The sequence below is a fragment of the Neolamprologus multifasciatus genome, chromosome 14 (genome assembly GCF_963576455.1).
Source record: "Neolamprologus multifasciatus chromosome 14, fNeoMul1.2, whole genome shotgun sequence".
In the NCBI taxonomy this organism is placed as follows: Eukaryota; Metazoa; Chordata; class Actinopteri; order Cichliformes; family Cichlidae; genus Neolamprologus; species Neolamprologus multifasciatus.
The window spans coordinates 28,515,492-28,543,183 of NC_140452.1; the positions used below are offsets into that span (position 1 = coordinate 28,515,492).

At 39.9% G+C, this 27,692-nt stretch overlaps 1 protein-coding gene and 1 long non-coding RNA gene across 4 annotated transcripts in view; both read right to left on the minus strand.

The window, feature by feature from the left end:
• sphkap (SPHK1 interactor, AKAP domain containing) overlaps positions 1-11,522 on the minus strand; it is a 120,376-nt gene extending 108,854 nt beyond the window's left edge. For all 3 annotated transcript variants that reach the window (XM_085184416.1, XM_085184414.1, XM_085184415.1), the window contains exon 1: positions 11,291-11,522. The gene's annotated coding sequence lies outside the window, so the exon portion shown is untranslated. The remainder of the gene's footprint in view (positions 1-11,290) is intronic.
• Positions 11,523-17,693: 6,171 nt separating this feature from the next.
• Positions 17,694-18,644, minus strand: LOC146504255 (uncharacterized). Its single transcript, XR_014877894.1, has 3 exons — positions 18,472-18,644; positions 18,198-18,350; positions 17,694-18,120 (listed from the first exon to the last, which is right to left on the minus strand). It is a non-coding gene; the product is annotated as an uncharacterized LOC146504255 (long non-coding RNA).
• Positions 18,645-27,692: the final 9,048 nt, after the last annotated feature.

Below are 27,692 nucleotides of genomic sequence, written 5' to 3' on the forward strand. Positions count from 1 at the left end.
AATTTAAATGAGGTCTCTATGGTTTATACAAGTGTTTCACATGTTTTTGTATACTGCCTTTGCCATAGTTTGGGGTAAACAATATGTAGGCTGTCCCTGTTCATCCCGTTATGATTACAGCGTACTGGTCTCTGATGGCTGCTTCTAGTAAGATAATGTGCCATGTCACAAACTTCAATTCATCTAAAGCTGGTTTCTTGAATTAGACAATGAGTTCACTTTGCTCATGTACATTTGGGAATGGGAAATTCAGGAATGCTTCCAGCACTGTTGTATCTATGTTGCAAAATATTAAGGCACTTCTAAATGTAAAACTGGTTCCTACCAGGCAGAATTGACTGGCTCTGAGGATTTTAATTCAGTCACCTGTGAAATCTTCGAATGATCGTAACAACACAATCCCTCCCACCTTTCTGGCATCATTAGGGGACGTGTGACTTTCTGAAAACAGCAACTCAACATTTCCACGTCCATATGTCCAGCTCCTCTATCCGCTCGTTCAGTCTGACGTCACTAGCCGTGTCTGGGCCTAAACACCGCTGCAGGTCCATATATGAAACGATCACTATGGCATTACTGAGAGTTGAGAAACTGTCTAAAGTCTTTCATCTTTAATAAAATGATCAGCATTCTGCTCTACCAGGTGTAACAATTGAGTTTAACATCCAGGCATCCATGAAAACGGAATTTGTGACATTTAACAGAGTTAGAAGTTAGCAGGAAGTTAGCTCACTAGCTTCTATCTAAATACAATATAGCATGTCCTGACTGCTGGGTTTTGGAAACAAATTAAAACGTACAGCTCTGTTATCACATAAATGAAGACAGAAAACTAAACAGCAGTGACGTTTGTAGGGTTACTGAAGTTTGGCTAGCTGGTATATAATGATGTGCTACGTGACTGCTAGCGACACAGCTATGCTAGCATAATATAAACAAGCTAACTTTTTTTTCCACTAAATAAAAGTTAACGTGAGTGTTCTCGGTGGTCAGGAACAAATGTAATCGCATGGCAGGATGCTGTAAAAGGACCAAACTTCAGCCAGGAGAACAACTGAGATAATCCATCCACAATACGAGGTTAGTCATTCATATACTGCTGCATGGGCTGGGCTGTAGTTACATCCTAAGGTTTTAAAAACTGAGCTTAAATAAATGATTAGCGGTAATAAAAGCCGAGGAAGGTCAACAGACTGTTTTGGGAGCTTTTTGAGATTAAATAGAAGAAAATACATAACATTATATATGTTAACAACACAAAAGCCATATTAAACACAGACTATTTTAGGCCCAGAAGTAGGATTCGTCACGTCATCACTTAACGACCGGATAGAGAGCAGCTGCTCATACAGAACAGGCCAACAGCAAATGGAATTAATTAAAGGAATTATGTGGCGAGCTGAAAATGTTTTAAACAGCGAAGAAGAAAATCTCTTCAGAGTGACAGCAACAAACTGCCAACCTGATCTCTCTCTCTCTAACAGGATTACGACAGACAGCTCTCCTCCTCCACCTGATCTCTGCTCCTGTTTCTTTATGCATCTCTCTGCTGCTTCCTCTGCTATACACTTTCAGACTTCATTTCTCCTTCTTATTCACCGCTTTTATTGCCCTTTCCCCCCAACATCCTCTTTCCTTTTCCCCTCCCCTCTACCCCATCGCAATTTCTGCTACTTTCTATCCCTCCATCCTTTTCTCCCCCTCTCTCTGACACACTTTCAAACTTGTCAACATGCTTTCTGTCACCTCCTGAGACCTGATATAAAGTCAGAGGGGAACAAAGGGACAGGAGCGATGACCCACGTGAATCACCACTGCTTATGCACGAGCACAAACAGCAGCTATATACTGACTACATTTCTAAGATGTACTGTGTTGTCGGACCTCTTCAAAATCTGCATTTCCAGTAATTCTGAAAATACAGATTCGTCCTTGACTTACACAACATAAGCATTCAGTGCATCACTAACAGATGAGAAAGTCCTGTGAATACTGCCCACAGCTTTTATGCACTTTTAGACTTTCCAGTCACTACTGGTACATCCTTTGAACTTCAAAGGAGTCATATGAATTTGCAATGATAATGCAGTTGTATCAAAATTATTAGTAATCCTTGATATTAGGCAAATGGACAAAAGCAGGCTTCCTATGTGACTGAACTGATTTATCAGTGTCAAATGATAACTGTTCCTAAGGCTTCAGTTCCACAGGCCTAGAGCCCATTTTCATATTCATATTCATATAAACAATTTTTATACAATTATACAAGCTTTATACAAGCTTTTATGCTCACTATGAACAGTTTTACTGTTACAAGAGGCTTTAAGTATGTGTCATTGTCTTAGACTATCATGCTGGCATGAAAGCTTCCCCATTAAACAGCTGTCTCTAACTGCTAGCATTACCCTGATCTCTAAAAATATCCAAAATCAGTTTCTGTCCAGGTGTGAAATCCTAATGCAAATGAAGAGAGCATTTTATCCTTCATCTGCAGCTAATACAAAAGCATTATGGGCTAGTAATGAGCTAGTTAGCATGCCAAGCTAAATAGCTAAAACTATCTTACACATACAGTTTAATCATTACACTCCAGTATGCCCACGAAAAGATGCCACCCTTCAAAGAAAGAACCCTGGTCTGTAGATTCCTGGGCGCACTGCCTTGTGACGAAATTCAAACCCTGATGCTAGTGTAGCACATGATTTTCAAAATGAAAAACAATCTAGCACATAACAGCAGGGTACAAGATGCTAGCAGGCAGGGCATACATGGAACATCATAACTAAGTGCCCGGCATACTATACAGAAACATCTGTGCCGAATACGGCCTGGAAGTCGCAAAGTCAAAATGGAAGATGCCCCCAAGGGTGGTGGAGAGTGACCGAGCTAAGATCCTCTGGGACTTGCAGATACAGACGGGCGAAATGATGGTGGCTAACCAACTGGACATAGTGGTGGTAGACAAACAGAAGAAGACGGCTGTAGTGATAGATGTAGCGGTTCCAAATGACAGCAACATCAGGAAGAAAGAACACAAGAAGCTTGAGAAGTACCAAGGGCTCAGAGAAGATGTGGAGGGTGAAGGAAACAGTGGTCCCAGTGGTAATCGGAGCGCTAGGTGCAATGAGAGCTAGGCGAGTGGCTCCAGCAGATCCCAGGAACAACATCGGAGATCTCTGTCCAGAAGAGCGCAGTCCTAGGAACAGCTAAGATACTGCGCAGGACCCTCAAGCTCCCAGGCCTCTGGTAGAGGACCGAGCTTGAAGGATAGACTGCCTGCAGGGGCAAGAGGGGAATTTTATATATATTTCCTGCTACGATTCACAATAAAAGTGTAAATGACAGGGCCTTTATTGGTAATATACCATTACCAGTAAATGATACTTTAAATAATTTCCTAATGAAATATTCATACATCATTTAATTAAGACCTGATTTAACTAAACGTGCCCTGGACACAGGAGATCTGAGAGGATGTATCTCACACAGCCAGCTTCCATGTCGTACTGTGTAGATCTAAACACAATTAGCGCTCATCTCTCATTAACATGCCCAGGCTGGTATGTAGTTTATTCCTGCCTGTTAAGTCAGCTACACCCTGGAGAATGTCAGCTGTCTAACTAATGCTCATACTGGAAGATCCTCAATCCTGCCTTGAAAGCATCCTGCACAGTCCCCTCTGTACACTGACCCTCCAGGAGGTTGAAATATTCACACACTGAAAATCCACAGCAGCTACAAACATGGATGGCTTTGTAGCGAACCATTTCACCTTTGAATGCACCCTGTTCTTTTCCTCATACTTTCCCAGGATACTGCATTCACCTTCAGATGATCCACTGGGTTAAGTTCCAAATCCAAAGGAAAAATAACTGCAGTGAGGTTAAGAGCAACTTCAAGTCAGAGGAAAGTTTTCAAGTTTTAGGTTTTGTTTTACTGATGCTGGTGGGTTTTATCATCCATTTCAGCAGATTCTCTCATCAGGGACTCTTCGTGACTCTTCCACTCAATAACTGGATATAACAAGGAGATGCTGGAATCAATCAAAAACGTTATTTAAAAAAAAAAAACAGAAAAATTGATTTGCTGTCAGATATTGTTCTGAAACATATGTGGAGTGTGTGGATGTTCATCTCGTGGTAGTAAAAGTCCCTTCAGGCATAAATATTTTAGTATCTGGTATGTTGTTTATCTCAGCTGCTTTGGCATTTTTCTATCACTGAACACAAACAGATAATAACAGATGGAAGGGGCACAGTAAAGTTGCAGAGTAAAGTCGATTTACTCACAATTAGCCCGAGGGAATCAGATGATGAAATTAAGGTGCCCTCCTGAATCAGAGTAGGGTTGTTTGGTAATTTAATGAACTCCTTTAGATGTCACCCCCCAACGCTGCGTATAAATAATTCTTCATTGAATTAATCAATGGCCGCCTAAAAGGAATTATCAGAGAATCTTCGCGTAGGGCTTAATTCTGTCTGATAAGCTAGTGGCTGGAATAAGGTTGGATCCAGGAAAGGTGATCCAACTGTTTCTGGAGGGTAAAGCTTAAGTTCACTCCAAACAATGACACTTCGAAAAGGAAAGCATGAAAGAAGGAAGAACCCCTTCCAAAAAATGACCTTAGGATACTCAGAAGTCCTCCCCAGCTTGTCTTCACCAATAAAACTGCTCACATTGTTTCATTTGCAGCGTGAGGACAGGCAGGAAATGATCAGAGCTGTGGCTTTTGTTCCCGTTCCATCCATAAATAAACACTTCTGAACCGAGACTCATTCGAGTTCACCGACAGTGATACTTTCTGCCAGGACTTTGAATAATTTAATAGCCTGCATTCCTCTCCTGACCAGACGTGTTTGTGAGAGAGAGAAAGGAACGGATACAAGTAACCAGAAGGAGGAATCAAAGTAGAGCATCAGTGAGTGATACAAAAACAGTGAGACAAAGTGGGACAGAGATAAAGAGTCCTCTGTTGTTGTGCTCGGTTTTCATTATCCTTCATTGTCGAGAACAATATGAGAGTGCTGCACCGGGGAGTAGAAATTGGCCGGAGAGGGTGGACTGGTGATGCGTTTGCCATTGTTTCCTAAGTATTATTAACTCATTGTTTCACAGATCTGCAAGGGACATTATATTACCCTGCACAGTAGCACAATGTTGGTCTACTCAATAATTTCCCAACCCTATAATTGGGTGTTCATTAAGCTACTTGCACATTAGTCCTTCCTGTGAAGACTACAAAAACAACTCGTCTCCGAAAGGAAGAAAAGGGAGAGCAGTCAGATAGCAAAGCAGGGATCTGTGAAACACTGGGAACAATTAAGTAGATTACACAATTTCCTCCATGGCTGTTCCAGATCAATCAAATGTGCTGTGGTTGGATCATTTATTAGTCATCAGTATATAATATCAGACACCCTGTTAACTGCTCTGTTTCTATCTGGCCGTATGTGATGCAGCGCGCCAAAAGCTGGCCAGAAATGCAGACTGAGAATTTCTGCACACAAACAACAGCAATGATGCAATCAAGAAGTGGAGGAACTTTTTAGTGTTTCCAGTATTTGTTATCCCAAGTTTCCTGTCTGCAAACATCTCAAAACTATATCTGTAGAATGTTTTTCTTTATCAGTTTCAGACGCCAAAACTGCAAATAAACAAGGCAACACTTTACTCCAAATTCTCGTCCAGAAAACCTCTCGGCAATGACAGGAAACGCCCGAATCAACAGCTGCTCAGGCCAGTCAGCCATTGAAATTTGCTCCCCCAGTGATGCTGGAGACATGGATTGTGATCACTTGATGTTTTCCTTTTCATCAGAGGTTTAGTCATTTATGACATCCCACAACTTGATCCATTTGCAGATTTACTAAACTACAATCAGTCAAATAAAAAACACAACAAATTAAATCTGCTATTTGCAAATTTTTAAATTGAATTAATTAACTGAATTGTTGCAACTATAAGACTAGTCTTGCAGTATCTGCTGCACCTGAGTGCTGGAGCGGTTAGTGCAGAGCCATTTGCATATTAGACCCACGCATACTAGCAAAAACAAAGATGGAGAATTCAGCCGAACCATCTAAACCACTTAGCTGTCTTAGGGTTGCAGCTGGGCTCGAGCCAATCCCAGCTGTCATAGGGTGAAAGGTGGAGCACAATCTGGATAGGTTGCCAGTATTAGAATTATGAGTCATGGAGAGAGATTTCATGGAAATGAAAAAGCCTTCAAAATATTTGCTTTTGATGATCACTGATGAGTTTTTCTTGGGGTTCAGTCAGTGAGTAAAGGTCTTTTTTTCTCCCCCTCAAATCAGATCAGTTTTGCCTTTCAGTGGAAATAAGCAGTCCATTCTCTCTTCAGCTTTTTGGCAGCCAGAGATGAAGAAACAGACAGATACAGTGTGACAGCGCAAACTGTAGATTTATAGATGTGCCGTGACAGTGACAGCTTCACCGACAGACACATTAACTCGCTCGAGCTCCGAGGGAAAGCTCCTCATGTTGTCTGAAAAACAGCCCGCATTCGACACCACAGGGTAGCACTTTAACAATACAGCAACACGTACTCAGCTGAAATTATTGCAATGGTTACTTTATAGATTTGAATTCAATAAAAATGTCTATAATTCATGTACGATCTTTGTGAAAGCCTGTGTCCTAAAAAGAGAATTGCAAAGCAAATGGAGGAGTAACTTTTCAAACTGATATGATCATTATGTGGGTAGATTTTATTTAATTTTTTTTTTTTACATGAGTGTGTTTATGTGTGACTGTGCACATTTAAGAGTCAGTCTGAGCCGCGATATTCTTCTGCCGTGTCAGATTTCAAGTGCGTCTGTGTTTCTGCCGACAGCCGACAATACAGTAATTCTCCAGGCTTTCTGGAGGTCTTTTTCTTTGGACACTGGGTGCTTTTCATAGATTTTCAGTCCAGTCCTAGTACCTCCATTTTGGAAGTTATCTCCTCCTACTTGGGGACCTATCTTGACATAAATACCATATTTTTCGGACTATAAGGTGCACTGGATTATAAGCCGCACTGTTAATGTATGGGTCTGTTTTCATACATAAGGCACACCAGATCATAAGGTTCATTAAGAAACAAAACAGTCAGATAAGTCAAACTTTACTCAACTCATTCTTCTTGCTTCCTCCACTTCTGTACCATTGATTCATTAATGTTGAATTCTCCCGCAGCTGCTCTATTCACATGTTGTTGCAGTATATTAATGACTAACCTCGTATTGTGGATGGATTATCTCAGTTGTTCTCCTGACTGAAGTTTGGTCCGTTTACAGCATCCTGCCAAGCGATTGGATTTATCCTTAACCATCAGGAACCCTTACGTTAACTTTTATCAGTGGAAAAAAGTTAGCGTTCATCCTCCAGCCTCACTGTGTTTATGTTATGCTAACATAGCTGTGTTGCTAGCATTCACGTAGCACATCATTATATACCAGCTAGTCCAACTTCAGTAATCCTACAAAAGTCACTGCTGTTTAGTTTTCTGTCTTCATTTATGTTGGAAGTGATAACAGAGCTGTATGTTTCAATTTGTTCAGAAATCTCTCAGTCAGAACATGCTATATCATGTTTAGGTGGAAACTAGCGAGCTAACATCCTGCTAACTTCTAACTGTTAAATTTAATACATTCTGTTTTCATGGATGCCTGGGTGTTAAACTTAATTGTTACACCTGGTAAAGCAGCAACGCTGATCATTTTATTAAAGATGAAAGAATTTAGACAGTTTTTAATTCTCAGTGTGTTGGCGCAGTGCTCGTTTGACTTTGGGACCTGAAGCTAAGCTTGGACCCAGATTACTCCGCGAGGCTCCTGACTACGGTAGCCGTAATGCTCCAACAATCCATCAACTGGTGCGGCTTCATAGTTTACCAAAGTCATACTAAAATATTTTTGGACAGATTTTTGAGCGGCGTTTACCACATAAAATTGGTTTGAGGTCAGTAAGCACAACCAGAATTCATACATAAGCCGCACCGGATTATAAAGTGCACTGTCGATTGTTGAGAATATTAAAGGATTTTAATTGTGCCTTATAGTGCGGAAAATATCAGTTGTCCCTAAGGCACTATGAGTGCCAACATCTATTTGGCATATAAAATACTTTATACAAATCACACAATCATTGGACAGTTCAATTTATCAGCAAAAGAAGACTTACAGAACAAAGGGGTTCGCTAGTTGATGGAATTACAAACAAAGATATGAAGACCGGTCCAAATTATGAACATCAGATTTTCAGCCACCAAACAATAATATCTGGAAAGTATCTGATTGGGAACAGCTTCATTTTTCAGCACAACACTGGAAATTCAGTAAAAGCATACCTGGATAGAAAACCATACGATGGAACACCATCAGTCATGGATTGGCCTCCCCAGAGCCCAGACCTCAACATTATTGAAGTGTGGGATCATGTTGTCAGAGAACAGAACAAAAGGCAGAAACATCCAAAGAGATTTGAATGTCCTTCAAGAAGCCTGGAGAACTATTCCTGAAGACTACTTAAAGAAATTACAAGAAAGCTGCCTGAGAGAGTTAACGCTGTGCTGAAGAACAAAGATTGTCATACCAAATATTGACTTTCAAGCTCATTAGAATTGTACAAACTCTGTTTATGCCTTACATATTTCAATAAATCATTCCACCAGTTTCTCTTTTTCATAGAAATGTATAAAGAAATGAAGTCGTGGCTCAAGACTTTTGCACATTACTATAATTCATCACTTCCACGCATTGTTTCCCCAACAAGAACAGTAAAAATATTCAGATTTGTAAAATACTGCAAAATGTTGTAACCTTTAAAGTCATTGTCTTGCAGCTTGTTTTGAAATAGACTTGTTCTTTGAAGCTACATTCACTGGATCATATATATTGATGCCAGAGATGAAAGAGAGCAGCTTCTTTGACTAAAAAAAGCCCCTCAGAAGATCTTTTTTTCCACAACTCATAAAATATTTTCGTAAGTAAAAAAGGAAATAGAAGAGACCGTATCTGCAGTTCTACCTTTGAAGCTGCACGGAGTCAGCTAAACCGCCTTACACTAATCCAGGTAGATCCTTCATAATACCTCTTTGTGCTAAACAGTTACCGCAGTCATCAGCCATACAAACACTCAATCCAGCCTCCTTACAGGTCACACATGTATGCTGTGAAGGTCCCTGAAAAGAACAAAGAGCATAATCCATCCTGTGTTCAAAAGATTGCAGTGCTTGCTGTTTGTCTGGTATATGATACTTACATTTATTAAACATGAAATCTTTGCAGTTTCTAACAATGTTTGAATTACAATGTGGTTCATAATGTAAGCTCAATATTTCTTTATTACCACAAACTGATTTTCTTCTGAGACTAAATGTGGAAAAGTTTCAAAAACTGCTTCTAATTTTCTATTATATATGTTGCTTGAAATTGGGGCACATTTATTATGTAATCAAATTTTTGACACTCATAGCCTGCAGGGAGCTGCGAAGGGCACCGCAACAACATGTCATGTGACAAAAACCAAATGTGAAAGATGGAAAAAAAAGAAAACATTCCCCAAAGTCTGCACTTGGCCTCAATCTGCTTGTTTCCTTGTGTAAATCCAAGCAGACTCTAACATTGCAAACAGTGCGATGTCTGCGAAAACATTCCCTACAGCCTGCCACTTGGACTCAAACACAGAAAGTAAAGGCTAATGACCAACAATCTGCACTGTAACCAGTATCCCAGTGAAAACTTTAGGCTTGTGACCGCACTGAGAAAAAGGTCTGTTCTGTAAAAAATTAATATAAGCATGTAATTGTGAGCTAAAGAGACAGGCATTTCAGTCTTTAATGTGCAAAAAAATGCATATACTTCCTGTGCAGTCAGTAGAAGCACTAATCCATCTTTCGATTTCTGCCACACAAGTTGCAACATGCCCACATTTATCACGGCGACGTGAGGTGAGAAGGAGAGTGAATCTTCAGCATGAGTGACTGCTCGCCTGCACAGCAAGCTCAGAGTCAGCATGTACTTAACTTGGCACTCTGCTCTGCATAACACCGTCCCTACTGTTAACACTGGGGAGGCGGTCACATTGGGTGCAATCACCTGGACAGGCTCCGGAAGCAGGAACGCGCTTTTATCATTTTTTTCAGACATACAATCTAGTTTCAAAAGTGCATCACAAAACAAATGACAGACTACACTGTTGTGTAGGAATCATAAAGGTTATTTGTGGAGATGTCACCAGACAGATTTGACACCAAAATACTGAGTACTTGTTTTTGTTTGGTCCATAGCATAGCTAATGAGGTGGCAATTCTTCAGACGAAAAACAACAAGAAGAGCAAAAAGGTTGGGAAGAAGAAGATGAGGAAGAGGAAAAGCCACAAGATGAAGAATAAGAACATGAAAAAAGAACAAGAAGAAAATGATGAGAAATACAAGAACAATAATAAGAGGAAAAACTACAGGTGGAAGACGGCGATTAGTGCAGGTGCTGTGAAAACGCTGCTTTGACTCACTAAGGCCGTGTCTGCTTTGGAAGTATCCTGCATATCGAATCAAATTGGGTATCAAGAATCACGTAACTGGTCCACTGGTACCAACTACTACATTTCTGGTATTGTGACAGGGATTCAGTACACGTCACCGAATAACCTTGTCACAAAGCCTTAAGACCAAAACGTGTGTAGCTGTCAAAAACATGTAAGGCCTGCACTGTAACAGTGACTTTACTACTTTATGTAAAACTGACAGCTAATGGCAAAACACACAGCAGAGACGAATAAATGTAAATATGAATACGAATGCCATGAGGGCTGGGTTTCTCCCCTACACCACCGCGCACTGTTCTCTAACATTAAAAAGCCAAGAGCCGAAAATACAAATAACTGCTGAGTCAGTGAGATGCACAGTAGCAGGTTAAGTGTGCAGTGTTAAACCTCTGTTATGTTTCACATGCTGCACACTGAGCAATGCATGTGACCACAACCATGTGGTTCAGTGTAACGCATGCTAGTCTACACAGGGATGTGAATAAAAACGAAGCTGAATGTAACCATGTTTGCCTGAATGTTTCCAATTTAACCGGCGAGGCACAGGGAGTCACTACTGCAAGGAAAAAACAAATGATTGCTGCATTGTTCACAAAGCTTTGATATATACACAAACAAAACACACACAAAAATACAAGCAGGCGCATACAACCACGGCATAGCCGCACAAATGCTGGAATCCTCAGTGGAGGAACATCAAACAACAACAAGTACTGTTAGAATATGGCCAAATGCACTCACCACACTCATGAGGGTCGATCAGATCTCCTTTGTACAGAGGTTAGACTGCTCTCTCTCTCTCTCTTCCTTTGTGTTACATTTTTTTAAAAAAAGGGAAAAAAAGGTCCCCACGCTCATGCTGTGTGTATCACTACAACCTCTTGTTGAGGCTCAGGTAGAGGGTATTTCGTTAGTGTAGTATGTTTGTGTGTATGTGAGCTCAAGTGCGTCTTAGTGTGCCTAATCCCTGCTGAGTAGAGTGGGTGCTAGGCAGCAAATGCTCACTGGAGAGTTGGAAGCACAAAACAGGGGTTCAAATGAGATTATATGTGTCGATGGCCTGTTTTCTTATGGTTTTGTCGAGGGTCCTTGTAAACTGCACAGTCTGGCATTGTGAAACTATTAAGTTGCAGTGATACAGATTAAGCCACAGTGGTAGTCTACAGTGTCATCACCACATCATCTGCATGCGAGTGCTCACTTATTAATAATCATACTTTTACACTTTTTCAAGCTGCAACTGCATGCCCACTCATGTCCACATGTATTGATCACTTCATTCTCTCCTGTGACTGATCAGTGTGGGAGGCGAGGGCTGGTGATTATTTCACGTTAAATTAGATGAGCAGTAACAGAATCACAGCATGCAAGGCTGAGCAAACTGCAGTGCTGCAAACGGCCACTTGAGGCTGGCTCCAAAAGTTATTCTCTATTAGACTCATATTGTAAACATCTGGTTTTGTTTATTGCTATAAGCCTATATAATTACTTGTAGTGTCCAGTAGAGGGCTCTGGCGCTTAGTCACCGACAAGCTGCACTTCCAGCTCAGACCGGAAAATCGAGGACTTGTGGTGCATGTGTGCCAGAATGCAGCTCTTAATGAAGCGTAAAGCGGCGTGATACCAGACTCTGACTGAGGTAACACATTGCAGCCCTTAGAAGGTGGCGCGAGGTACATGTTTTAATTGCTAAGTTGATATTTCGTTGATTTATATTTGAGTTTATATTAATAATAAGTATCTGAGAAGATGTATTTTGTTTTTTCTGTTTAGTTTTTATGGTGCACCTCAGCACTGTTAGATTCTGAATGGAAGTAAAAACACTGCACCCGTCGAGGCTCTTTCTATTCCTTCCTTGGTCTGGGGGACTGCTACACATATGTTAAAAAGCCCAAAATGACACCATTTGCAGCATGACTCATTTTTTAATAACTCCAACTGTATTAGACCTTAAAGTGGTGCATGTGAAGTCAGTTTGAATGACAGGTGGGTTTTGAATAGGCTGCTAGCTGTTTGCTAGCCTTCAGCTAAACTAAGTCACTAAAATGGCTGGGTCAACTTTGCCTGTGGCTTTGGTTGCTTTTGCAGATTCTGCAATGCAAATAATATGTGCTGTGATTAATGTAACTGCATTTTCCAGTTTTCATGGTTAATATTCTAGTATCTAGTCTACTATAGTCACATTGGCTGCATCCGTCTTTTATATACAGTCGATCATAGCCGGCAGGAAGTTCTGAAATAAAGCTTGAAAGTCTGCACTTACCTTGTAATTATTTCGCTTCTCCTAATGTGCTGGGGCTGAGCACATAATTGTGCCGCAGTGTTTGAGGACACAAATGTATTTGTGCAACAGTTGTGTGTGATGCACAACTGTTGTTGTCTTCACTTTAATTTAAACATCTGAATTGTTCCAAAGCTTCAGATTTTGAAAAATACTGCTGCATGCTTTTAGTCAGCCTTCAGTTAGTGACACAGAACGTTTTGGCAAAGTGTTGTGTTACTTAACACGTGGCCGGGTAAATGAGTTGGCCACCATGAGATCAGCAGTGTTGGGAAGTAACGGAATACATGTACCGCCGTTACGTATTTAAAATACAAAATATGAGTAATTGTATTCCGTTACAGGTACCGTTTAAAAAGGTGGTATTTAGAATACAGTTACTTTGTTGAAATAAATGGATTACACGGCGGTACTTCCCTGTTTCATATTGTGGCGGGTCAGGACTGTTTGGGTTTTGTTTGACAGCTACGTTCTGTTGTTCCAGGCGGCAGCGTTACGGTTGCCATGGTTACCGGATGACGCTCTCTCTCTGCGTGTTTCCTGGGTGAGAGAGGCCTTTTTGTTGTTGTTGTGCTAAGCTAATAGGCAGAATGCTACAGGTATAGCTCTAAAGAATGTAGCATCATAGGCAGTGTAGTCTGTGCTGCAGGGAGAATGGACTGCCATACACGTTATGTGTCTGTGAGCGAGGGAGGGAGGAAAAGGAAAAGTAAGAGCTGTCATCGAGCAGAAACGGGAGCTGGAAGCATGTAAATATAATAATAACCACTGCAGCCAAGAAGAGTGCCTAACGAGCCCAGTTGTAAGTAAGCTATTAAGACTCGACTGTACGCTTTGTTCGTGTTTTCCTCCAAAAACAATAAGTTCAGTTGGAGCAGCCTTTCAACGCCTCTCTCTGTCTCTCGCTAGCAAAGTTGACCCAGACAACAAAGTAAAGTTAGTTTTCGGCTACAAGCCCGACACAGAACCCACCGTATTAGTCAGAGGTCCCTTTACTACGGTTCGGAGCCGCGGACCTTCAGTAACAGTAATAAATCACAGCAATAGTACATTCACGTAGTTGTAAACCACATGATAATATATTAAGTAATCCAAAGTATTCAGAATACGTTACTCTCATTGAGTAACGTATTCTGAATACGTTACAGAATACATTTTGGGGCATGTATTCTGTAATCTGTAATGGAATACATTTTAAAAGTAACCTTCCCAACACTGGAGATCAGACACATTATTAAAGTAAGGCAGTGGTAATGGATCTCTCAGACTACTGATTAATGTCCAACTTTACCTGCTACAGTGCTTTTACAATGGCTTCATTATTAAAAAATAAAAACAAGTGTTTACATTTTGTTCCTTGTTCAGCTCTCCAGGTCAAAACATTCCTAATGAACTCACTGAGATACTCCAGGACATGAACACACACACGCACACAGATGCACCATGAAGGTTTAAGTAGATTAGTGGGTTGCATGATGAGCCCTTAACAGTACTAGTCCTAGACAGAGAGGCCAGCTACACAGACCAGCAAGCCCCAACTCTGAAGCGATGCCAAATAGTACTAATGCTGTTAGGGATGGCAATAACCTAAAGGGGGTAGAGACAACCTTGTGAACAGACCGTTAGCTTGCTGAAAAAACCCAGTTTGCTCTCTGAGCTCTCACAAAATCAGCCTGTCTTTTAAAAAGGGCATTTATTCATTGGTTTAGAAAAAGAAAGAATGCACATTAAAAATCCTTCTTAACAGAGCAACCTTTTTTTGTGAGGTCTGTTAGCTAATGGTGCATTCGCACAAACAGCCAAAGGACTGTGAGAGCAGCTACAGTGAGTGAAGGTTAAACACAAACACAAAAATACCCAGGGGCTACCCACCACTACCATATGCTTGGCCCAAGAGCAGCTGGGTTTCTTGAGTATCACACAAATTCAGCTGCTGCCCTAGAGCGTGCCTTAATTTGCTAGATTTTACCAATGCATTTAAAAGCACTTTTTTCTTTTTGTATTTCCAAGTTTTAAACATTTTATTCAAGAGGTGCAAAATAATTGATTGCACAAAGGAGAGTCAACAGCTGCTACAACGCATGCTTATTACAGGCTCAATCAGTCTGAATTTGTTCTGCAACTGCAAGATGACCAAAAGTTCAAAATCAGAATTTAAATACTTATTCATTCTGCTCTGAGTCTAGTCTTCATTATCAGTTAAGTATGCGCATATTCATCCCTCATAAAGATTTATTCAAAGACACTCTCTCCCTCTCTCTCACACATACACACACACAGCACCACTAGATAATAGCCAGTGGCTAGGGACAAGATAAATTAGGTTCCTCTTGCTTCTTTAACAGCGAGCAAAGGGACAAGAATAAATTTAGGAGGGTAATCCTGTAAACACTCTGTGTATTGGAGAAAACCAAAGATAAGCTGCCAGTTGTTTTTGATGTCAACACGCTTACAAGAAAAGAAAAAGAAAAACTCTCCTGTCATGGTTGAGTCACATGTTGTTCTGCGGCTTCTTTGCCACAGAGGATAAATAACATGTTTTCTGTGGCTCAGTTCAGAGGCTAAATTCCCCTGCAACTGCTAAAATACACACAGATGTGCAGAGATTAATTGGGCGTAAGTAACCCTTGTTGACCCTTCACTTTCGTGTTTGACCACTGGGACTGCTCTGTCCACCTTTCAAAAAAAACAATCCCTTTCCTGACTCACAATGTGACCAAAAAACTGTGAAAAGGATGAAATTATGAAGGCTTTTCATGCCCTTGTATTCAGCGATTAAAATTCAGTTACCATATTGTAGTCACCGGGGTTTATTTGACACGCTGCAGAATCTAAACACTCACACAAAATCAGTGCATCATTCATTTGTGCACCACTTCTCTTCTGCAGTTTCAAAATGATATTTTACAACCACAGTCGGTCCAAAATCGGGCTTCAGAGTTCCACAAAGCCACGCTTCTCAAAGGTAAATTTATCTCTGGGCCACTCTTATCTGACAATCCAAATGGGAGCATGTGTCAACAAAAAGGACATGTTGTTCTGCCATTTCTCTGTTATTCAGCCTTTATCTAACCAGACGGGTCCATTAAGATTGTTTTGATATGCGATTGATCCGTTCACAACACAGATTCAAGTTTGGCTTTTCTTTCCTGTGAAATAAATGGGATTTGGGAAGAAGGAACCAGACCCCGTCATCCGCTTCATCTGCAGCAGCCATCACCCACAGTCTTTTGCTGCTAAGAAAACCTATCAGACATCTGTCTTTGGCTGCCTGGAGGGCAGGCACACGGAGACGGCAAGAAAGTTAGAGTTATCATGAAGAAACAAGGACAGGAGCTAAGAGAGAGAGAGAGAGACAATTGAATATCTGGGGAAGAGGTTGAAAGGGAAAAGGGACTGTAATGTTTGAGTCTTTCCACTGCATTTCCCGTCTGCTAATCAGCATTTTAACTCTGATTTTTACTTTATGAAGCCTAATAACGACCCATAAAATGTGCCTCTCTGTCACTTCCTTTGCAGTAAATGTTTGGAAAACTGATAGCGGAAAACTTGGTGGTATGTGCTGTGGAAAAAGCCTTAATTTTTCACTTAGAAAATGGGAAAGTAGGTGCAGAAATTCACTGAAACGTGTGCAAACATACATGGGAATACAGTATATATGGGGCAAATCGAGGCCTATGTCACCTCTAGTTGCGGCCGCATAATGACGTGAAGAAATATTTTTTGTAATTATTATTCAAAAAATGACCGACCAGAAGCATGTAAAGCATGTGGAGATGGAGGCATGTTAATATAATAATAACCACTGCAGAGTGCCTAACGAGCCCAGTTGTAAGTAAGCTATTAAGATTCGACGGTGTTCGTGTTTTCCTCCGAAACAATAAGTTCCGCTGGAGCAGCCTTTCAACGCCTCTCTCTGTCTCTCGCTAGCAAACAACAAAGTAAAGCCAGTTTTCGGCAACGAGCTCGATACAGAACCGACGTATTAGCCAGAGGTCCCTTGGAGACCTGTTTTCTATACGCGCGGAATAGTTTTCTATACGAGATCGCTCCATAAAGTGCAGCCTTACCTAATGTCCACCCTACTGTTACTCATTTTATATTAAGATTTAAAAATCTAGTTGGTATTGGTATGGCGAGTAACCTTCAGTAATAGTAATAAATCAAACAGCAATAGTACATTCATGTAGTTGTTTAAAGCATGACAATATATTAAGTAATCCAAAGTATTCAGAATACGTTACAAAATACATTTTAGGGCATGTATTGTGTAATACATTTTAAAAGTAACCTTCCCAACACTGGGGGCACGTAAACGACAGTGAACAGCTTGTAGAACTGGGGAAACCTATATAGATGATGGTCAGAAGGAGCATGTTTGGAGGCGTGGTCACACTCCTGAAATCTCCAATACAAAATTCAGCAATTTATCATGTATAGATGTCTGTAAAGTATAATGGATGTTACGTGCAAGATTTAAATGTCGAGTTCAGCAAATTTCACTTACTGAGCAGTGTGTCCGTACACTGTTAGACTTTTCATCGCCACTTTACGGTAACATACTGGCGTCACTGTTGCCAGCGTCATACTGTGACGCCGTGTTACGGTAGCTTACCGTTCTGCAGGATGATACCGTTTTTTGCTGGTGTGGTATAATACTCTTGGACAAATTATGGTAACGCACTGTAGCCTTTTTTATGGTATCTCACTGGCGACAGTGACGCCAGTGAGATACCGTTATGTCGTAAATTACGTCAACAAAGTAACATCATACTGTGATTAAGAAATTGGTACAAGTGTTGGGTTTTCTTAGTTATATTTTGTAGGGTCTTAAACCTACAATGCAAATTGCCTTGGCATTCATTTTGTTGGCACCATACAAATAAACTGAATTGTAATGAATAGAATATCAAGCCCCACACATCTGCCTTTATATACACTTTGTCCAAAATACTGTCTCACACCACCAAATCAATGCACAAAACAGGGTCCACAAGGACATGGATGAGCGTGTGTGGTGTGAAGGAACTTGACTGACCTGCACTGAACCCTGATCTTGCTTTGTGGACTGAGTTCATTGATTTGTAGGGTGAGCCAATGCATGTGACAATTAAAGTGTAAGTAGCTGAAATAATTTTTAACAAACAGGTAAAAGAAGGAAAAAAAATCAAAACTGTTGCACTCAAAAAACCTATTGGACAGAGACAGCGTCTTGCAAGATGGCAAGAGAGCTTGTCTTCATTGTTGTTCGTCTTGTGTAAATGTCCAGAAAGCATGGGCCATGGATTATCTGTGGAGACACAGGTAACAACACATTGTTCACTTAAATTATACAAGACATTCACTAAAAATGGCAAAAACAGTTACCTAATTTGAAGTTCTCCACTCAAATTCAGTAAGTCGCTGGAGGAAAGTTGTGACATGAGGGTTAATCGCTTCACAGTGGTCCCAGTCTTTCTGCTTGTCCCAACCTTGGAGGTACATTTTGTTCCCTCTTCAGGGTTTATCCTTACAAAAAACCTTAAAACATGCCATAATAAATAGTAACATACAGTAACATTGAGTTGTGATTTGAAATAATGAGTTACTTAGGGATAATTTATTCATCATCTATCACTATTAGCTAACTGTTCAAACATACCTCTGAATTAGTTCCAATGTTGCACATGCTGACTCCTGGTATTCCAGGTTCAATACATAGAATGAACCAAAGAAGACTGACATTGCATCAGCAAAGGTGTTCTCTTTGTCCAGCTCGACAATTACACACCCCTCTGCACTCACCATCCAGCAGGTGGTGGTCATTAAACTTTGTCCTTAAATGTATAGGGGCAACATTGTCATTGTCATTATGCAAATATAAAATAATTTCAATACTTCACTTCTTCACACTGTCTAGATAGTCATAAAGCAAATAGCTACGTACAGTTAATTATTAATGGCCTTATGTACATAAGTCTGTCTTAACATATTATAATTGTACATAATTGGGAATTATTCTGCACATTAAACACACCTAACAAAGAGTCAGCCCAATTAAATTACCGGAGATGAATCAACTGTATGGTTATTTTGGAGTTTATAGTTTGTGCTACTGTTAAACTTTACAGTATTGACTTCAGTATTTCTGCTGTTAATGTAGCTAGACTACTATGTTGATCAGTAATATGTAATGTGAAATTTGATATTGTTACTTTGCTGGATTCACTGAGACACATGTCCAACAACCTTGGTTTATAAAGGAAATTACAGAAATTTGAGCTAACAAAACAGAGACTGGAAACCTGTGTCCACAAAAAGCTCCTGTGCCAAACAGAGATTTTAATATGGTCTAATCAGCTCTATTTCATAAATGACTTCTTACCAAGCATAATCAGCCTTGGGGTGCTTGGCAGGCTTTTAACATGCAAACTGAACAATATAAATTTGCGTGCACTGAAGCCGCAAAATTTAGAAATACACATAGTTGCAAAAAGTTCAGTGACCAATTACCTTTCCTAAATGACATATGCAATGCAAAAAATAAGAGTATTGTCAATAGGGACCAATTCCCAGTTTTTACATGATCAAAATGATTCACAAAAGGCTTCAATAAACAGAAAATGTGTGCCGACAAGAGAACAGTGCACAAAAATTAAAAGATATTTGAGCTCGACGCTTTAATGGGTTTAAAATGACTTAGTCAGCACTCCGCACCGTACAGGTAGTACAAGCACACCTGAAAACACTGACCAGCTAACAGCTTTAAGCATTTGGGCGCAACCTCGGTAGCTCACCAATTCACCTGTTGCAAACGTCCAAGTTTCTATCAAGTCTCATAAATCCATCGGCAACTATTACCTAACTAGTCTTTTGAGTCTCCACATTCATAGATATTGACATTTTGTCTTAGCATTTGAATGAAAATATCCTGGTAGGGTAGCTTAAAAGTCAAAACAAACAGTAATAAGAACGCATTTTGGACTTCTCCCGAATAGGTGAAAAAAACACTTACCTTCAGACTGATTAGCTGGTTCCGATCCAACTTTAATGTTTCCCATGTCAGTCCGTTTTAGGGAAAAAGTGTTAAGTGGTTTCATTTAATTTTGAGATACTGGATGAGCAATTTGGAGTCTAGCAGAGTTATCACGAATAGCATACGATCTTCAGATATAATCCAATCAACCTTGCATTTAACCCGATTGAACATCCAGTTACCTCTGACTACTTCTAAGTTGCACATGTTAACAGTCTCATCATCACTCTGTGCTGCAGCGAACTGGATCTGTGGCACAGAATAGTTGATGGTCATGTTGTTCTCCTGCTTTGCAGCTTTGTTTGAGTCTGACTTGCGGCTTAAACGTGCAAAACTAAGAGAAGCAGATCAATATTTTCTTCTTCTTGTTATTTAATGGTGGTTGGCAACCAGCGAAAGGAGCATTAACCACCTCGAGCAATATTTTCTATCTCCATTGTTGTTTTGAAAGTGAATACCCGACGTGTGCGTCATACGTCACGTTGTACGTCAGGTGAAGGTGTGGTGTCGGCTATCGCACCTGTCGCATTAAAAAGCTTTAAAAACGTAACAATCGCTTTAAAAACACAACCCAACGCGCTAAACATGAACAAATATAAACACCCGTGTTACATTATCACGTATATCCAGGACATCTCTTCTGAACGAAGACGAAGTGGTGCTACAAAGGAATTATTTCTTTAGGAGAGTGCATTTAATAGCAGTCTGGCCTGCCACAAAAAAAAAGTAAAAATACAGTTTCTGCTTGTCCCAGAATTTATTAATTTTGAGAGTGAAGTTGTAGGACTGATGCTGGTTAGTGGTGTAGGTTTCATGGATGTGACACCTTAACTTGTGTAAAATGATGACCAGAGCATATTATTAGGTTAGTTCACTGTAGTTAGGCAGAGGTGTCTTAAAAAGTACCACCTTATACAAAACAAATGAAGGTCCAGTATAAGAAAGAATAACAAGAGAAAAAAGGAACACCCTGCTAAACGAAGTCCTTTTTAAACATTACTCTAAATGTAGCCATTAGTTTTTGTTGCTGGCCATACAAAAAATAAGTATACTTCAATTATATTTCCCAAGTATACCTTATCTAGTACGTATACTAATAATGCTTCTTGGGACTATATTGGCCCCCATTTTAGTACAAAACAGTATTCTTGAAATTAACTTTTAGATGTACTTTTTGTTCACCATAATTGTACTAGCATAATGTCATAATGTCTACAAGAGTATAATTAAAATATACTCGACTCTATCACAATACTAACCTTACAAGTATACTATTAATTAATAGTATTAATAATGTTTCACATTGTTTGAATAAACAAATACATTTATTAATATATGAGGTTCCATTCAGTTCAAGGAATTAAATATTATTGTGGCTGCAACTTACTCCTTAAGTTGAAAATTATGCTGTATATTGTAGTTTATATGTTATACTACTTTCACAGTGAATTGCATTTTATAGTAATACACTCTGAATGAGGATTTAAGTAATTACTCTTAGATCTACAGTAGAAAACAACAGAAATCCAGATGGTGTAATAGTATAATCTCAGTAACATCGCCAATTGTTACATTTGCTGTATTTTACAGCTGTTTCCACGAGTACGGTGAGTTACCGTAAAAATAATGTAATCTCATGGAATTTTCCCACAATTACATGCAAATTACAGTACTACACTGCTAACATCCTTTAGAGTTTTTTACTGTTGATTTTGCAGTACTAAGCTATGGAAATTACTGCAAAGGCTAACAGTGTACCTTTCAAACTAATCTCTCACCTTCATCTCGTCTCCTCTCTTTTGTAACATTTTGAGGCAAACAGCACAGAAAACAGTTTGAGACTTTGACGAAATTTGTTGAGTCTTTTTTTTTTTTAAATTGCATTTGAAATGATCTGCCACATAAAAAAAGACGAAGAAAAAGAAGAAAACACATCCTTCATTTGTCTTCGCTTCAGTTCCCTCCAGAACTTTATTTATATCTGTACCCTGAACACATCACAGTGAAGAGAGGAAAGTGGGATGTGTTGAGGATGGAAGCAGACTGTTGGATGGCATTATGTTGTTAGTGCAGAACAAATACAGTATCTCCATGCTGTCATTGGATGCAGTGCAATGCAAAAGAATTAACTTATGTTGACGCTACATAAGGGAGTTTATTCGTTGCTATAGGTTAACTCTCATTTACTGTCTTGTTTTGTTGTTATTGAGACATTAAAAACAGGAATTTAGACAAATGTATGATTTTTCATAAGGGAAATATCTGCTGCTATACATTTAAACCTTTTCAAGGTTCTTTTCAAGAAACAGGTGAACTACAACTAACCTGGAAAAATGCAGTATAGTGTGCAATTTTTACTCCTTCATTCGTGGGGGTTGTGTTTGGTCTGTTTTCTTCCCTCAACTGGAACCAGAAAATCTGAGCCCGAGCTCCAATGACCTCTGGCTCACAGCATGTTTCTTGTCACTGCCTTTGATACTCACAGCACTTTTTTCTAATTTACAAAATGTTTTGGCTCTTGGGGTGCTCGTCAGCTCGTCAGTGTGCACTTTTTGCTGTCGCATGCTGTCACTCAGCTCTCGCACTATGAAAAGCTATCGCTGCCAAGAGGACAATTTGGTTCCAGAACTGGCTCTGCCCCCAAATGACACCGAGCATTATCATTTAGGAAATGAAAGAGGTGTGTTACAGGTGAAGCTAATTGGATAGATAAATGAGATGTTGGCTGGTGAACGGTACCTCTGAGGGTAAACGGGGGGGAAAAAATTGCCTTTAGGCTTAATTGTTTGGATGCAGTGAACCAGGAAGGAGTCACTTATCAGATCACAAACTTATCAGGCAAACTTGGTGATTTATAAAGTGAAACAAGCACAAAGGTGAGCAGATGACTGTATTTTTTTTGTAGATGTATTTAGGCAGTTAGGGAGCCACTATGAATCCACCCAGCCAACCAAAAAGCACCACAGCAAGAGGTTGAAAGTGGGGTTGAAGAAATGGATAAAAATACAAAGTTGACATCTCAAACATTCAGATCTCTAAAAAACCTTAGGAAAAGTAACTGAAGCTTTTGTGAAAAAAGAAAACTGTGTAGGTTGAATTGTTTGCCATTTAACCCAAAAACTGAGAGCAGCTTGCCTTTGGCCTGAAATTCCTGAGCGAATGCAACCCCTCACCTCTTACAGCCTATTGCTCCCTCTTCCTTCTTTGCTAACCCACTCCAATTTTGAAATTCAGAAGCTCCATGTGTCTAAAGTATTGGATGATGCACAAAATACTACCACAGGGTAACCTTTTGCTATATACGGTTTTGTGCAAAAGTCTTGAGACACCCCTTCTTTTCTTTACACTTTTCCCCCCAATAATCCAGACTTCGGGATCTGGCTGATAGTCTTTAGGACATTGGCTGCTTTTTTCACTCATTTTCAGTCCAGTTGTTGCACCTGACATTTTCAAAGCTATGTTAATATGTGTTAAGTCACTTAACACTGACCTATAAAATATTCAAGTATAAAAAGGTACCAAAGTCAAGGAATGAATACATAACAAATAACTTAGCAACAAACCAATTTAACCTCCTAAGACCCAAACTCTTTCATGGCATGCAATTTTAATTTCTCTTTGCTATTTGGGTTCATTCACAATTGAGTAATGATGTGCAAAACTCTTTATTTGGTGTCTGAACACAGCAGCATTTTTCCTGAGTACAAAAACAAAATGAGAAACAACAGTTGTGACCCTTCGAGCAATATGGCTCGTTTGAAAGCCATTTGAAAGAGCACAATTTAGTGTTGCAGTCTAGACAACCCAAACTGTGATGTCCCCATATGTGGATGCCGGGTCCTAGGAGGTTGAAGAAGAGTTTTGAATGTCCTTCAAGAAGCCTGGAGAACTAAAATGAATAGAAACCTTCAATAAGAGAGTTCAGACTGTGTTAAAGAACAAAGTTGATCATACCAAATATTGCCTTTCAAGCTCGTTAGAACTGCACAAACTCGGGGTGTGTTGAGCAGGTGACCACATGCTGTATGGCTGAGCGGCCGACCCAGGCTCAAGTCCGACCTGTGGCCCTTTGCAGCATGTCTTCCTCTCTCTCTCTCTCACTCTGCTTTCTGTCATCTCTTCACTCTCTGTCAAACATAAAGCCGATAAAAGCACAAAAGTAAATAAAAAGAATTTCACAAACTCTTTGTACCTTATATATGTCATGGTCCATGTGAGCAGCTGGGTGTAGCCTTTGTGGATCCTTGTTTCCTGTGTCCACCTCTGTGCAGGCCTGGCCATCCTCTCACCGGGGCAGCTCACCTGGAATTAATTCATGTCAATCAATGGAGGGTATTTTTGGCCACCCTCACTGTCATCTCACTGCCAGTTTCCTCTACTCAACCAAGTCGGTAACAGGCTCAAACTTCTTGCATGCATTCTAACTTCTTGTCTATTTACCTAGTCTTCCATGTCCTCTAGCTCCGTTGACTCGCCACAACAGCACATCAACAACTGACTCACCTCTTAGACACTGGGCACCATTTCCACAGGATCTCTGCCACTCTCCAGGACACTTATCACTCAACTGCTTGCCCTCCTGTCACCAGTGCACTCGTGGATTCTTTAAAACACAGGTCAGCCCATCTCAGTAATACCCTGCCAGCTTCCTGGACCTTTGGCTCCCCCTCCAAGCATAGCCTTCACTCGCCAAATGTGACCCCCGTGACCACCACGCCACCAGTCTCCCCTTCACGTTAAGGTTCACGCCAAGTATTATGTGGTATGTTTAGCCATGCCAAGTTTCTAACTTTGTCCCCCACAGTATACTAAGGTCACACTCTAGATCTTGTTTTAACATGTGGAATAGAAACTGAACATTTAACAGTGTTTCCTGAAAACCACCTCGTGTCTGATCCTTTCCTGATAACATTTACATTTACAATAATTGATTACACAGCAGTGGAGAGTAGAGATGGACCGATCCGATATTACGTATCGGTATCAGTCCGATACTAACGTAAATTACTGGATCGGATATCAGAGAGAAATAAAAAATGTAATCCGATCCATTAAATATCAAAAAAGCACCTCACAAAACTTGCGACACGGCGTAACTCGGCTCCTAACCGTAGCACGTTGGAGCAGTGTGCTCACGTGACAGAGCGGCTGTGTGTATTTGTAGCCTCTCTACCAAACCGGCATTTCATCTCCGAGGAAGTTGTCCCAGAGAAGTAAAGCAAGTGTGTAAGTTAATCTCTGAATGTTTGTAAAGCATTCCCACGTTAAGCTTAACAACCGATATATGGAGCGTCTGCCTCTTCTCTCTCCCTCCCTCTCCTGCTGCTACTTCAATCATGAAACTGATTAATGATCAGCTGATCAGCTTTTCTGTCGCGAGTCCGGCTCTCTTCTTTGGTTTTGGCCCACTTTGCACCAGAAAGAGGAAACCAGCGGGTAAACAAAAAAAGCACGTTTAACCTTGTAAAGCTGTTGTTAGAATTTATTTAATATTACTTTCTACACCAGGATCCTTTTCTAAGTAGCTGACAGCTGGTAACTGTGCAGGGGTGGATCTAGCAAAGTTTAGCCAGGGGGGCTGATAGGGCATGAACAGGGAAAAGGGGGCACAAAATCATTCTTTTCTTTCTTATTCTCATTTAAAATGTCTAGCTTTTAATAATAATTATCTGAATCTTAAACCAAAGTTTTAATCTGATGTAAAATGTATAGAAGTCCATTACTGTATATAGTAACTGTTAAGTCTAATATACCCTAGTAAGCTATAGTACTTTTTCCTTTGGGAAGGTACCATCTGTGCAGTCTGCAATTCTGTTGAAGAAAGATGTTGAATCTATTTAATTATTCTTAAAAAATTATTTATTTCTGTGCAATTTTTTTCCAACCTGCATCAAATTAAAGTTGATTACGTCGATTAAGCATCATGAGGTGGAGGGTGGGGGTGGTTCCCTATTTATTTTGCTGGTAGTTTGCAACCCTATTAGTTAGGTTGCTTAATATTTCGGCTATGTACTCTTCAAAATACCAGAATAGGAAGGATTGAGTAGGTTTAAGTTTATTAGATTGATCAGTATTGCTGAACTATGAAATATTTTGGGTGCAGTGTATTTTTTACATACAGGTATAACAGAGTAGCTTTAGTGTTGTTGTTTATTTAAACTTGAGTATGAACTTATACAAAATGCAGGAAGATATTAAAAAAACAGTTTTATTGATTAAAAAACACACTATATCGGATTCATATCGGTATCGGCAGATATCCAAATTTACGATATCGGAATCTGACATAAAAAAGTGGTATCGTGCCATCTCTAGTGGAGAGTAGACTTTATCAAAGTAGATGTCTTTCTGAAAGCACTGTAACTAAGTTTAAGAATATAATCGACCCACTGTTATCATCTTCAATGACCTGTACCAACACAGAGCAGAACAGATACCTGAACGCTACTCCAACAGAGGTTGATCATCTTGTTAATAATTTCACCTCCTCACTACGTACGACTCTGGATACTGTAGCTCCAGTGAAAACTAAGGTCTCTAATCAGAAGTACCTGACCCCGTGGTATAATTCTCAAACACGTACCCTAAAGCAGATGACTCGTAATCTGTAGAGGAAATGGCGTGTCACAAATTTAGAGGATCATCATTTAGCCTGGAGAAATAGTTTGTTGCTTTATTAGAAAGCCATCCGCAAAGCCAGAACATCTTACTATTCGTCACTGATTGAAGAAAATAAGAACAACCCCAGGTTTCTCTTCAGCACTGTAGCCAGGCTGACAAAAAGTCAGAGCTCTTTTGAGCCAACCATCCCTTTAACGTTAACTAGTAATGACTTCATGAACTTCTTCACAAATAAAATTTTTATCATTAGAGAAAAAATTACCAATAATCATCCCACAGATGTAATATTATCTACAGCTACTTTTTGTACCATTGATGTTAAGTTAGACTCTTTTTCTCCAATTGATCTTTCTGAGTTAACTTCAATAATTACTTCCTCCAAACCATCAACATGTCTTTTAGACCCCATTTCTACAAAACTGCTCAAAGAAGTCCTGCCATTAACTAATTCTTTGATCTTAAATATGATCAACCTATCTCTAATAATCGGCTATGTACCACAGGCCTTCAAGCTGGCTGTAGTTAAACCTTTACTCAAAAAGCCATCTCTAGACCCAGCAGTCTTAGCTAATTATAGGCCAATCTCCAACCTTCCTTTCATATCAAAAATCCTTGAAAGAGTAGATGCAGATCATCTGCAGAGGAATGGCTTATTTGAAGAGTTTCAGTCAGGTTTCAGAGTTCATCACAGGACAGAAACAGCTTTAGTGAAGGTTACAAATGATCTTCTTATGGCCTCTGACAGTGGACTCATCTCTGTGCTTGTCCTGCTAGACCTTAGTGCAGCATTCGATACTGTTGACCATAATATCCTATTAGAGCGATTAGAACATGCTGTAGGTATTACAGGTACTGTGCTGCAGTGGTTTGTATCATATCTATCTAATAGACTCCAATTTGTGCATGTAAATGGAGAGTCCTCTTCAGACGTTGAGGTTAATTATGGAGTTCCACAGGATTCAGTGCTAGGACCAATTCTGTTTACACTATACGTGCTTCCCTTAGCCAGTATCATTAGAAGACATAGTATACATTTTCACTGCTATGCTGATGACACCCAGCTCTATCTATCTATGAAGCCAAATAACACACACCAATTAGTTAAACTGAATGTCTTAAAGACATAAAGACCTGGATGGCTGCTAACGTTCTGCTTCTTAATTCAGATAAAATTGAGGTTATTGTACTCGGCCCTGAAAATCTTAGAAATATGGTATCTAACCAGA